We start from the raw sequence: 12,890 nt of genomic DNA, 5'->3' as shown, positions 1-12,890 counted from the left end.
CTGGGAAAGGACACTAGGTCATATGCAGACCTATTGTATGATCAGCTTCAACCACCCTCAGGACAGACACATAGACTATGCAGGACCCTATGTGTAAAGGTTTGATGTTTCAGTTCATCACCCTCTGCGAAGGACACTATTGTCTCTATCGGCAGTGCACCTCATTGTACTTTGAGCAGGGCGTGGTACAACCACTAGGGGGACATTGGACCCAGCCCCCCTAGTCATAGAGGCAGGACCTTTTTACTGGTTATAATTGAGTTTTCAAAGCTTCACAGCCCTGCTTGCGTGGATCTCTGTGTTAGCGAGCTGACTGCACTTGAAGAAACTTTAGTACTGATATAAGTTAGAGTGGCAAGCTAACCTCTCCATGTTAGTTTAGTATTGAAGATCGAGCTTCAGGCAGCAGCTCCGTGGCGTGTGATTACAACTCACTCCTAACAGCGGTCATTGCATTCTATTGGTATTTGGAGTCAGCTTGTGCATCACACTGCTTGCATCCACAGGCGACTACACATGCACACTATGGGAGTTGACCTCCAATAAAGGTACCCGATAATCCTGACATCTTCCCAGGTTTCAGACCATTGCTCTGTAATATTGAGTCTAGGATCTTACTCACGCTCTTAGTGAGTCTTGGTACTTAGACGTATTGGACTGAGAGGGACTATTGTTTATTTTCAAAACCCTTCAACACACCTCCTGTACCAAGGACAGCCTTTGAGACCTGTGAACGTGTATGCGCACAGGCCCACACCTATTGTCCTTTATATGATAGGAGTTTTATGTCTAACTAGTTCTATGGTCCATTATTCTTCTTATATGAGTACTGTTATAGCTAGAGTATTTATTGCGTCCACAACTATTGAGTCTTGATGATAGCTTGAGTATTATTATCTAGTTCTTATAGCGAGAGGATTGTGTTTCTAGAGATCGTCCATATCGATTGCATAAGCATAGTCTTTGGTGAATCTAAACACACCATAATCCTATCTTGATGTCATACTATAACGGACGGATGAGTGATTTCTGGGTACGAAACATCCAAGTAATTGATAAGGACAGGAAATAATAGAGTATACCTAAAAAGGCACAAATCATAATGTTCATATATTTATATTAGCAGTCCCAGGTGGGTTCTCGAGACTGCAATAGTTAAACGTCACTCAAGTGTGCGAGTGAGAGTATATAATCATTTAGGTACTGTGAATATGGCCGTAGGTCATGATTTGCTCCCGACTACGCAGATGTACATCGCCACCCTAGTTCACATAATGAGGTATTGACTAATTCTTTGATATAAGGACATACAATATTGAAAAAATATATTATCGGTTTAAGCAATTTAAATTGTTATACCTCTTCTCATGTCCTGATGCTTAATTTGCGTCATTTACCAAATCGAGTGTCTCTACCAATTGGGCCTATGTATTAATCCGTGTCCCATAATCGGTTTCCATAGAGATCTTACGATTGACTGTCTCTTACATACTGTGGTTCACGAATTGAATATAAGCCTAAAAAATAAAGATGGCGCGCTATAAGAATACCCTGTCTAGTAGAAATACACGTGTGTCCCAAACTGTTCTCGCTTATACATCTGGGTCTCATGAGAAGACTTGGACAACTTTAAGTATCTTTTCCAATATCAGTCGTGTTTTCACTGGAGATAGTGTATACTGTCTCATAAAGACAATACTTGTAATAGAAAACAGTATATTGATATACCTCCTGAACTTGAAGCAGAGTGTAATTTATCATGCAGTTCTCTATATCAAGCCAAGGATTCATGTTAATTATCTAGATTAATATAGACCGGCTTACTATTTGACTGTCTCTTATACCTTTTATCATATAAACTATATAGAAACCTCGGTGTTGTACGCTTTAGACCTAGAGCCAGCGCTACCTAAATCCAGGGCCCTACGATTCTCTCTGCGAGTCGAGTGCCTACGACCTCAAGAGCAACTGAACACTGAATGAATCTTCCCACCGAACCGAATGGCTAGACGTACTCTTGTAGTGGGCGATACCGAGTACTCTTCGTGCTCGCGACTCTTCGAGAGCGGGGTCCTCCTTCTTGCCTAGCTCTTCACTTGGACCATCCTAGGCGAGGTATAGATCTAGCACTCTGCTCGGTCTACAGCACCTTGCATACTCTGCATAGTTGCTTACGCTCCTCTGGTACCTCAATCTGGGAGCACTGGGTCTTATCATGACCGAGGCATGGTGTGCGAGGCATCCCGCTCCTATCCGCCGCTGAACAAGACCTCTGCACCATACACGCGACAACCCATCTCTGAGCCCACCTGTGCTACCTGCTACTGTACCTGGAGTTAAGACAATGATCCCAAGAATACAGCACCAGTTGCCACCATTGCCCACGTGGAACATAGTGGCCGGTTAACGGAAGAGCGAAGGATGTACGCAGGGGCTCCCAACACCCAACAGCTCCTCTCTGCGGCGTCATCTTCGAAAGCTCATCCCCGTAGTGCAATTCCCTCCCAGAAGAGCACCGTAGAGAATCCCTCTACTTACGTTAGGACCCTGAGAAATAAATACAGTCGACGAGTGCCTTGCAATTCAACAGCCCCAAGATACACGTTTACCGACCAAATCTGGATAGAACTAAGAGCCCCCACAAAAAGTGTTGAGCTGCACCCTAGCAGTAGACCCAACCAGAGTGTCTCTTGTCACATATGGTACGCACTGTACTGCCATAAGCGGCAACTAGCGTTATCGCCTTCCGCGGACAGCCTGGCAAGCGAAGAAGGGCAAGAAGCAGCAGCAACGGGCAGCCAGCTTGCTCCAGAAACAGAACTACATACCAGCTGCGGAATCCAAACATCAGCTGCAAGAATACATATAACTACCGAAATAAAGCTCTGTTTCGCGATTATCAGGATTTACTTATATCTAATGCAGATGGGTGGTGTAGGACCAGGATTCTAACGTATCGTCAATAGAACCGAACTATACAGGCGTCACCTCGCTGAGTAGCCAAGTGTACAGAAATGCGCGGGCGCCTAATGCAGGCAGGAGAGACCAGGGGTGTTCAACATAAACCTTTGTTTATGAAAAATAAAGTAAAAACCACCTGGCAGCAGGCCACCAACGGGACAGTGGGTAAATTATATGTTTCGGGTGCTACCAGCACCCAAAGAGGGCAAGGGGGAGAGCAAGAGGCCAAAGGTCCACTCTGTCAAACCTCAGCCAATCACAACTCGAGTAAAGTTCCCTGTTCCACTCAAGTTCCAGCCAGCACAAGCAGCCTCAAGGGGAAGAAATTAAAAGAACAAACCAAGGAGAGAAAACCCAAGCCGCAACATCGGTACTTTAGTTAGATAACCCCTCTAGTGGACTGTCTCTAGTGTTATACATTTGTAGGAGAGGAGACGTGTTAGATTTAGATAACCCTCTAGTGGGACGTTCCTCTTAGTGTTTATACAATGTTGTAGGAGAGGATACGTGTCAGGAGTTAGTTTAGATAACCCTCTAGTGGACTGTTACTCTAGTGTTCTTATACATGAGGAGAGGAGGACGTTGTTAGATTTATGAATAACCTCTGGACTGTCTCTTAGTGTATATAAGGTTATGTGTGTTGTTAAGATCTGAAGAGGTAACAACGTGTTCTAGGTAGAGCGTATTAATAAGATAAATCCCCCTCATATTAGTAGACTGATTCTATCTATGAGGTATAAAGATACGAGTGTAGTGATCGAAGGAAGACATTTTTAGTTTTATCATAGGATAACCCTCTAGTGGACTGTCCTAGTGTCATTAGTATGTGTAACACCACCTGTTTTAGTGCGAAGAAACGGTCGAGAGAATGAGAATTGGTGCTATAGTATACCTCTCCTCAGCCGTGAGACACTCGTCTCTCGTTAGTGATCAGGTGCATATAACGAATGTTTCAAGGTCTCACACTTCCTCTAGGATATACCTCGTAGTTGCAATCTCCAATCTGATATGACCTACATCAAGTGTTGAAGTAGATAATCAGTGTCCTTAGGAGTAGGTAGAACATGTAGTAGTTGTAGCCATCCCGCTTGACCTCTAGTTGAAACTTTGGCTCTTGGTCCAGCTCTGTCATTACAGGATGATTGCAGGCACCCTTGTCCACCCAGAACGAAGAAATTCCGAGTCTCTGACAATATGAATAGTTTTTCATGACCCTAGCTAGCACTTTCTGCCCTCGACTGTCTCTAGTGTTATACATGTTGCCCGAGGTACGAGCCTGATAACGTGTGTACTGTTTATATTAGTGTAGAATGCGCGCTAATTATTCTAGGAGCACACCAACGAGCTGTGACTTCTCCTAGTAGTATTACATGTAGGATGAGGAGGACGTGTTAGTTGTAGGGAGTATACCCTGCGTGAGCCACAGCTGATACTTCTCACTGAGATAGTGTCACACAAAAGCATACACCTGAAATTTGCTACGGTGATCTGAGGATTAGCGCACGCTCCTCGAGCTCACCCTGGTCTTAGTTTAGATAACCGCTTCGGTGTGAGATGTGTAGCTTTGTGCTTTCTGAGTCCCTTATACTTAGCCTTGTCCATAGTACTGTTTAGTAGATAGGTATGAGCGTGTTCTGCTATGCATAAGTGCCCACCGTTTTGTTTTTATGGGATTGAATCCGGTGCGTTCCTAGTGGCTGATTTTCATCTCCTGTAAATATGCTCCTGCCCCAGATTGGCCTATTGACTCAAGGTGGGAGAGTATCCGAACCATGTCAGCGACGTGTGTCTTCCAGTGAATCCTTCAGCTCCCCTGGTCCTACTAGTTGCGCGAAGCTCTGTCGTCTATTGTCTGTTTATTGACATCGTTGAATAAGTGTTGAGGTGAGTACGTGTCAGTACGTATTAGTTCTAATAAACCCTCTAGTGGACTGTCTCTTGTGTTATACATTAGGACGATCAACCAGCATGACCGTTCGTTGTTGATGTTTCTAGTCCTGTTTCTTTCTTCCCCAGGGATGTGGTTCTCCCTAAACGTAGAACCAAAAGAAATGGATTGAGATTGATCGTGAGGGTGAATACTTCAAACGGTAACGCTCGCCTCTTGTTTCCCAGACAATCTCCAGACACATGTGAGGGCTCGTCTGTTCTCATCTGGTTTATGTCCAATAACAGACACATAGGTCAGATTTTCTAATGTCCTCTGCTGTAGAGATCTCCTGCGTTTGATGGACTGAACTTTGTTGGATCATGTTCAGTGCCTGCTCCCCGGAAACTGGCCCCTTCGTTATTGTACCTTTTTGAATCCCTCCTTTTGCACCACCAGGTGCTCCAGGTCACTACCCTTGGTCACCCGAGACCATGAGAGTATAGCATGACTTTTCCCGTCCTCTCCCTCCCGATTCTACTCTCTCGTAGGTTCGTCTCGTCTGCCTCGTCTTACCTCACGTCCCTTCATATACTCTCACTCGCCTCTCCGTCTCTCTCTGGCGAATTCTCCTTGCATCCCTACTCTCTCATCCTCCTGGGCCTCTGCACCTCTCTCTTATCCTACTCTTCTTTATCTTTCTACTCCTCCTCTCCACTTCTTCCTCTCTCTCCCTCTTCTTCTCCTCCTTCTCTCCTCTCCTCATTCTCACTCCTCTCGTCTCCTCTTTCTCTCGCCTTCCCTCCATCTCTCTCCCTCCATCTCTCTCCTCTTTCTCTCGCCTCTCCATCTCTCTCTCTTTCTCTCGCTCTCCATCTCTCTCCTCTTTCTCTCGCCTCCATCTTCTCTCCTCTTTCTCTCGCCCTCCATCTCATCTCCCCGCTTCTCTCCCTCCCTCTGCCTTCAATCTTCTTCTTCGCTCTATTGCCTCCTTCTGTCCTCTCTTCCCTATCGTATCTTTTGCTCTCTGCTCGCTCCATCCCTCTTGCTCCGTTTTTCTCCTCTCTCCACTCCCACTCTTCTGCTTCCTCACTCCTGCTCTGTAGGTTTTTGCCTTTGACTCTGCTAAACAGTACCGCCCAGAAGAAGTTGTGCAGTAAACTGGTCAACTTGAACCTTTATCCTTCTCCAAAAGCGAGCGCCCTAGTAACCGCTAGGAACTGACTGTTCATGATATGAACTGCAGAGAACCCCCCCCCCCCCCCCCAACATAACTATGTCCATGCGACGGCCTGGGGCCTTCTCTCTCTCTCTATTCCCACTCCTCCTCCTCTTTTTCCTCACCAAGCCAAGGGACCCTGGTGGCAACACCATTTTCTCATGCAGGACTGCAGATCCTGCGCTTGTCTTTTGGCTGACAGCCCAGGGATCCTTGACACACAGGGGCGACTGAGACTAGACTCTGCTGTTTCGCAACGACGGAGATGAGATCCAGGTTGAAACATGGAGAACTCACACCCTTCTGTCTATCAGATCTGATCTACTGTGTACTTCACTATGTAGTGTGGAAAACAGTTACCTTATACAAAAAAAAGTGTTTTTATTGCAATTGTGGCACATTTTAACATTGTTGAAAACTTGTATTGTTATTGCTTGGTTTTATTTGGTGCTTCTGTTCTCCAAAGTACTGCCCACGACCAGCGACCCACGACCCACGACCTAAGGTGTCTTTAGCTTAGGGTATCTCCCTCAACCCTCTGGATATCTGTCCATCTCTGTGGATAGGCACTGTTAAGACGATGAATCGCCTCTGAATTATTTTACAATTATGTTTTTATATGGTATGGAGGACACGGGCGTTTTTTAAAAACTGTTCAAACACAATATACTGTCATACACCACCATGTGTGGGCTGGTTATCTATACTGGCATAGTCACCCCACCATGTGTGGGCTGGTTATCTATACTGTCATAGACACAATGTGTGGGGCTGGTTATCTATACTGTCATAGACACCATGTGTGGGCTGGTTATCTATACTGTCATAGACACCATGTGTGGGCTGGTTATCTATACTGTCATAGACACCATGTGCGGGCTGGTTATCTATACTGTCATAGACACCAGTGTGTGGCTGTGGTTATCTATACTGTCATAAACACCACCACCATGTGTGGGCTGGTTATCTATACTGTCATAGACACCACCACCATGTATGGGCTGGTTATCTATACTGTCATAGACACCACCCACCATGTGTGGGTTGGTTATCTATACTGTCATAGACCACCATGTGTGGGCTGGTTATCTATACTGTCATAGACACCACCACCATGTGTGGGTTGGTTTATTTATCTTATTAGTGATCAGTTGTCTCATTGACACTGCATGCACTGGGGCCAACTGTTACATCACCTTGTTGGTTGATCATGTACTGTCATAGACACCATATGTGGGGTTGGTTATCTATACTGTCATAGACCACCACTTATTTGTGGAACTGTGTATCTAGTCTGTATAACACCAGATGTGGTGGTGCTGGTTATCTATACTGTCATAGACACCATGTGTGGTGGTTATCTATACTGTCATAGACACCATGTGTGGGCTGGTTATCTATACTGTCATAGACACCACCATGTGTGGGCTGGTTATCTATACTGTCATACACCACCCATGTGTGGGCTGGTTATCTATACTGTCATAGACACCATGTGTGGGATTCATACGGTATAGTCCACATCTGTCTAAGCCCTGAATATACTGTCAGCAAAGCACAGCACCCAACCAACCCTGTAGTGATGCTCCCTCCACCTCTATCTCTTAAAGATACTGTCGAGTAATGGGAGCTATCCTGTGGTTGTGGGTGGTGTCCTTTTTGTGTTTCGTCCGATCACACTCAGTTAAGTTGTTGTACGTTCTTCACTCACAAGACAACATCACCATATTAAGTTGTTGTTCAGGGCTGGTCCACGAATATCTGTGTTGCCACTCGCTGATGACCTGGGTGAGTAGAGGCGACCACTGCTGCTATCGCGGAGGTTTGCATCTTTTTCGCAATACCCTTACTCCGGTTATCATTTGAGCGAGCCATGTGTGTGGGTTGTTTGGGATAGGCATATGTGATCTTCCTTCAGTGGTGTTATTACTTGTCATAGACACAATGTCGGCTTGGCCTATGACTGCAGTCACTCAATTGCGGTTTAGTGTTTATTACTGTCATAACTTCACTCATACCGGCTAGTAGTCTCGGTCCATAACGAGAGGCTTGGTTAGCATGTTCCCCCAGATCTTTCTGTAAGTCCCTTATATCGTGCTTGACCTCACTATGTCCATGCGACGGCCTGGGGCCTTCTCTTCTCTCATTCCCACTCCTCCTCCTCTTTTTCCTCACCAAGCCAAGGGACCCTGGTGCAACACCATTTTCTCATGCAGGACTGCGATACTGCGTTGCTATTGGCTGACAGCCAGGGATCYTTGACACACAGGGGCGACTGAGACTAGACTCTGCTGTTTCGCAACGACGGAGATGAGATCCAGGTTGAAACATGGAGAACTCACACCCTTCTGTCTATCAGATCTGATCTACTGTGTACTTCACTATGTAGTGTGGAAAACAGTTACCTTATACAATAAAAAAGTGTTTTTATTGCAATTGTGGCACATTTTAACATTGTTGAAAACTTGTATTGTTATTGCTTGGTTTTATTTGGTGCTTCTGTTCTCCAAAGGTACTGACCCACGACCAGCGACCCACGACCCACGACCTAAGGTGTCTTTAGCTTAGGGTATCTCCCTCAACCCTCTGGATATCTGTCCATCTCTGTGGATAGGCACTGTTAAGACGATGAATCGCCTCTGAATTATTTTACAATGTTTTTATGGTATGGAGGACACGGGCGTTTTTTAAAAACTGTTCAAACACAATATACTGTCATACACCACCATGTGTGGGCTGGTTATCTATACTGGCATAGACACCACCACCATGTGTGGGCTGGTTATCTATACTGGCATAGACACAATGTGTGGGCTGGTTATCTATACTGTCATAGACACCATGTGTGGGCTGGTTATCTATACTGTCATAGACACAATGTGTGGGCTGGTTATCTATACTGTCATAGACACCATGTGTGGGCTGGTTATCTATACTGTCATAGACACCATGTGTGGGCTGGTTATCTATACTGTCATAGACACCATGTGAATGGGCTGGTTTATCTAATACTGTCATAGAACCACCACCATGTGTGGGTTGGTTATCTATACTGTAATAGACAACCCATGTGTTGGGCTGGGTTATCTATACTGTCATACACACACCCATGTGTGGGTGGTTATCTATACTGTCATTGAACGACACCATCGTGTGGGCTGGTTTATCTGATATGTGCATAGACACAATGCTGGGTGGGTGGTTTATTCTATAACTGGTCCATATGACACACCATGTGGTGGGGCTGGTTATCTATACTGTCATAGACAACATGTGTGGGCTGGTTCTGATCTATACTGTCAGAGAACACCCATGTGTGGGTTGGTTTTATCTATCACGTGTCATAGACACCATGGTGGGCTGGTTATTCTATACTGTCATAGACACCACATGTGCGGCTGGTTATCTAATACTGTCATAGACCACCATGTGGGCTGGTTATCTATCATGTCGATAGACCGACCAATGGTGGTGGGTTTGGTTATCCTATACTGTCACCTAGACACATACCAATGATGTGGGGTGTGTTATCTAGTACTCGTCATACGACACCATGTTGGGTGGTGTATCTATACTGCTCCATAGACACCATGTGTGGGCTGGTTATGCTATACTGTCATATGACGACCATGGTGTTGGGTTGGTTATCTATACTGTCCATAGACACCATTGTGGCTGGTGTTCTATAGCTGTCAATGAACACATGTGTGGGCGGTTATCTATACTTATAACATCCATGTGTGGGTTTGGTTATCTATCTGTCATAACACACCATGTGTGGCCTGGTTATCTATACTGTCATAGACACCATGTGTGGGCTGGTTATCTTATACTGTCATGACTATCCACCCATCGTTGGGCTGGTATCTATACTGTCATACGACCACCATAGTGTGGTGTGTTATCTATAACTGTCCATAGACAGCCATGTGTGGGCTGGTTATCTATACTGTCATAGACACATGTGTGGGGCTGGTTATCTACTACTGTCATAGCACCATGTGTGGGCTGGTTATCTATACTGTCATAGACACCATGTGTGGGCTGGTTATCCTATTACTGGTCATATGACACCATGTGTTGGCTGGTTTACCTATACTGTCATAGACAACCACCAAACCATGTGTGGGCTGGTTATCTATACTGTCCAATACACCAACCATGTTGGGGCTGGTATCTATACTGTCATAGGCACCATGTGTGTGCTGGTTAACCTATATTTTTCTGTCATAGACACCACCCATGTGTGGGCTGGTTATCTATACTGTCATAGGCACCATGTATGGGCTGGTTATCTAATACTGTCATAGGACCACCACACCATGTTGTTGGGCTTGGTTATATATAACCTGGGGTCATAGACACCACCAACAAAATGTGTGGGCTGGTTAATCTATACTGTCCATACACACCATGTAGGGCTGGTTATCTATACTGTATGGCCACCATGTGTGGGTTGGTTTTATTATACCTGGTCATAGACCCAACCAATGTGTGGGTTGGTTATCTATACTGTCATAGACCCACCACCATGTGGGGCTGGTTATATATACTGTCCATAGACACCACCAACCATGTGTGGGCTGTTATCTAAATACTGTCATAGACACCAACACCATGTAATGGGCTGGTTATATTACTGTCATAGACACCACCACAATGTATTGGGCTGGTTATCTATACTGTCATAGACCACCACATTGTATGGGCTGGTTATCTATACTGTCCCCCCATAAGAACCGACCACCATGTGTGAGGCCTGGGTTATCTATACTGTCAAATAACCACCATGTGGTGGGCTGGTTATCTATACTGTCATAGACATCATGTGTGGGTTGGTTAATCCTATACTGTCATAGACAACCACCGACCCTGTGTGCCGGCTGGTTAATCTATAAATGTCATAGACACCACCGCCATGTGTGGGCTGGTTTATCTATAACTGTCATAGACACCACCAACCATGTATGGGCTGTTAATCTATAGCTGTCATAGACACCACTACCATGGTGGTGGGTTGGTTATCTATACTTCATAGACGCCACCACCATGTATGGGCCTGTTATCTATACTGTTCCATAGACCATCATGTGTGGGTTTGGTTATCTATACTGTCATAGACACCACCACATGTGTGGGCTGGTTATCTATACTGTCATAGACATCATAGTGTGGGTTGGTTATCTATACTGTCCATAGACACCACCACGCATGTGTGGCTGGTTATCTATACGGTCAATAGACATCAAGTGTGTGTTGGTTTATCTATACTGTCATAGACCACCACCACAAATGTGTGGGCTGGTTATTATACTGTCATAGACACACCGCCATGTTGTGGGCTGGTTATCTAATACTGTCATAAGACACCACCACATGTATGGGCTGTTTATCTATACTGTCATAGACACCAATACCATGTGTGGGTTGGTTATCTATACTGTCATAGACCCCACCACCATGTATGGGCTGGTTATCTAATACGTCATAGGACAATCATGTGTGGGTTGGTTTATCTATACTGTCCATAGACACCACCAGCCATGTGTGGGCCTTGGTTATCTATACTGTCATAGACATCAATGTGTGGGTTGGTTATCTATAACTGTATAGACACCACCACCATATATGGGCTGGTTATGTATACTGTCATAGACACCACCACCATGTATGGGCTGGTTATCTATACTTGTCATAAGACCCACCACGCACCATGTATCGGCTGGTTATATATACTGTCATAGAAGCCACCACCATGTATGGGCTGGTTATCTATACTGTCATAGACACCACCACCATGTGTTGGGTTGGTTATCCTATACTGTCATAGACACCACACTATGTGTTGGTTGGTTAATGCTATACTGTCATAGACACCACCACCATGTATGGGCTGGTAATATATTACTGTCATAGGACATCCAATTTGTGTGGGGTGGTTATCTATACTGTCATAGACACCACCACCAATGTGTGGGTTGGTTTTATCTAATACTGTCATAAAGACCCAACCCATGTATGGGCTGGTTATCTATACTGTCATAGAACCATGTGTGGGTTGGTTATCTATACTGTCATAGACCCACACCATGTGTGGGCTGGTTATCTGTACTGGTCATAGACACCACCACTATGTGTGGGTTTGGTTATCTATACTGTCCATATAAGACCCACACTTGATGTGGGTGGTTATCTATACGTCATTGACACCTCCACATGTGTGGGTTGGTTATCTTATACTTCCATAGAACACCACCCCCAATGTGTGGGCTGGTTAATCTATACTGTCATAGACACCCCCACCATGTGTTGGGTTGGTTATCTATACTGTCATAGACACCCACCACCATGTGTGGGCTGGTTATATATACTGTCATAGACCACCACCACCATGTGTGGGTTGGTTTCTATACTGTCATAGACCCACACCATGTGTGGGCTGGTTATCTATACTGTCATAGAACACACCACCATGTGTGGGTTGGTTATCTATACTTGTCCATAGACACCACCACCATGTATTGGCTTGGTTATCTATAGCTGTCATAGACACACACCATGTCATGGGCTGGTTATCTATACTGTATAGACACCACCACCATGTATGGGCTGGTTAAATCTATACTGCCATAGACACGCACCATGTATGGGCTGGTTTAATCTAACTGTCATAGACATCATGTGTGGGTTGGTTATCTATACTGTCCCATAGACACCACCACCATGTGTGGGTTGGTTTATATATATACCTGGTCATAGACACCAGTGTGGGTTGGTATATATACTGTCCATAGACACGCATGTGTGGCTGGTTTATCTATACTGTCATAGACCCCACAACCA

Source organism: Salvelinus sp. IW2-2015, unplaced genomic scaffold (genome assembly GCF_002910315.2).
Source record: "Salvelinus sp. IW2-2015 unplaced genomic scaffold, ASM291031v2 Un_scaffold1980, whole genome shotgun sequence".
In the NCBI taxonomy this organism is placed as follows: domain Eukaryota; kingdom Metazoa; phylum Chordata; class Actinopteri; order Salmoniformes; family Salmonidae; genus Salvelinus; species Salvelinus sp. IW2-2015.
This window is presented reverse-complemented; position numbering follows the sequence as displayed.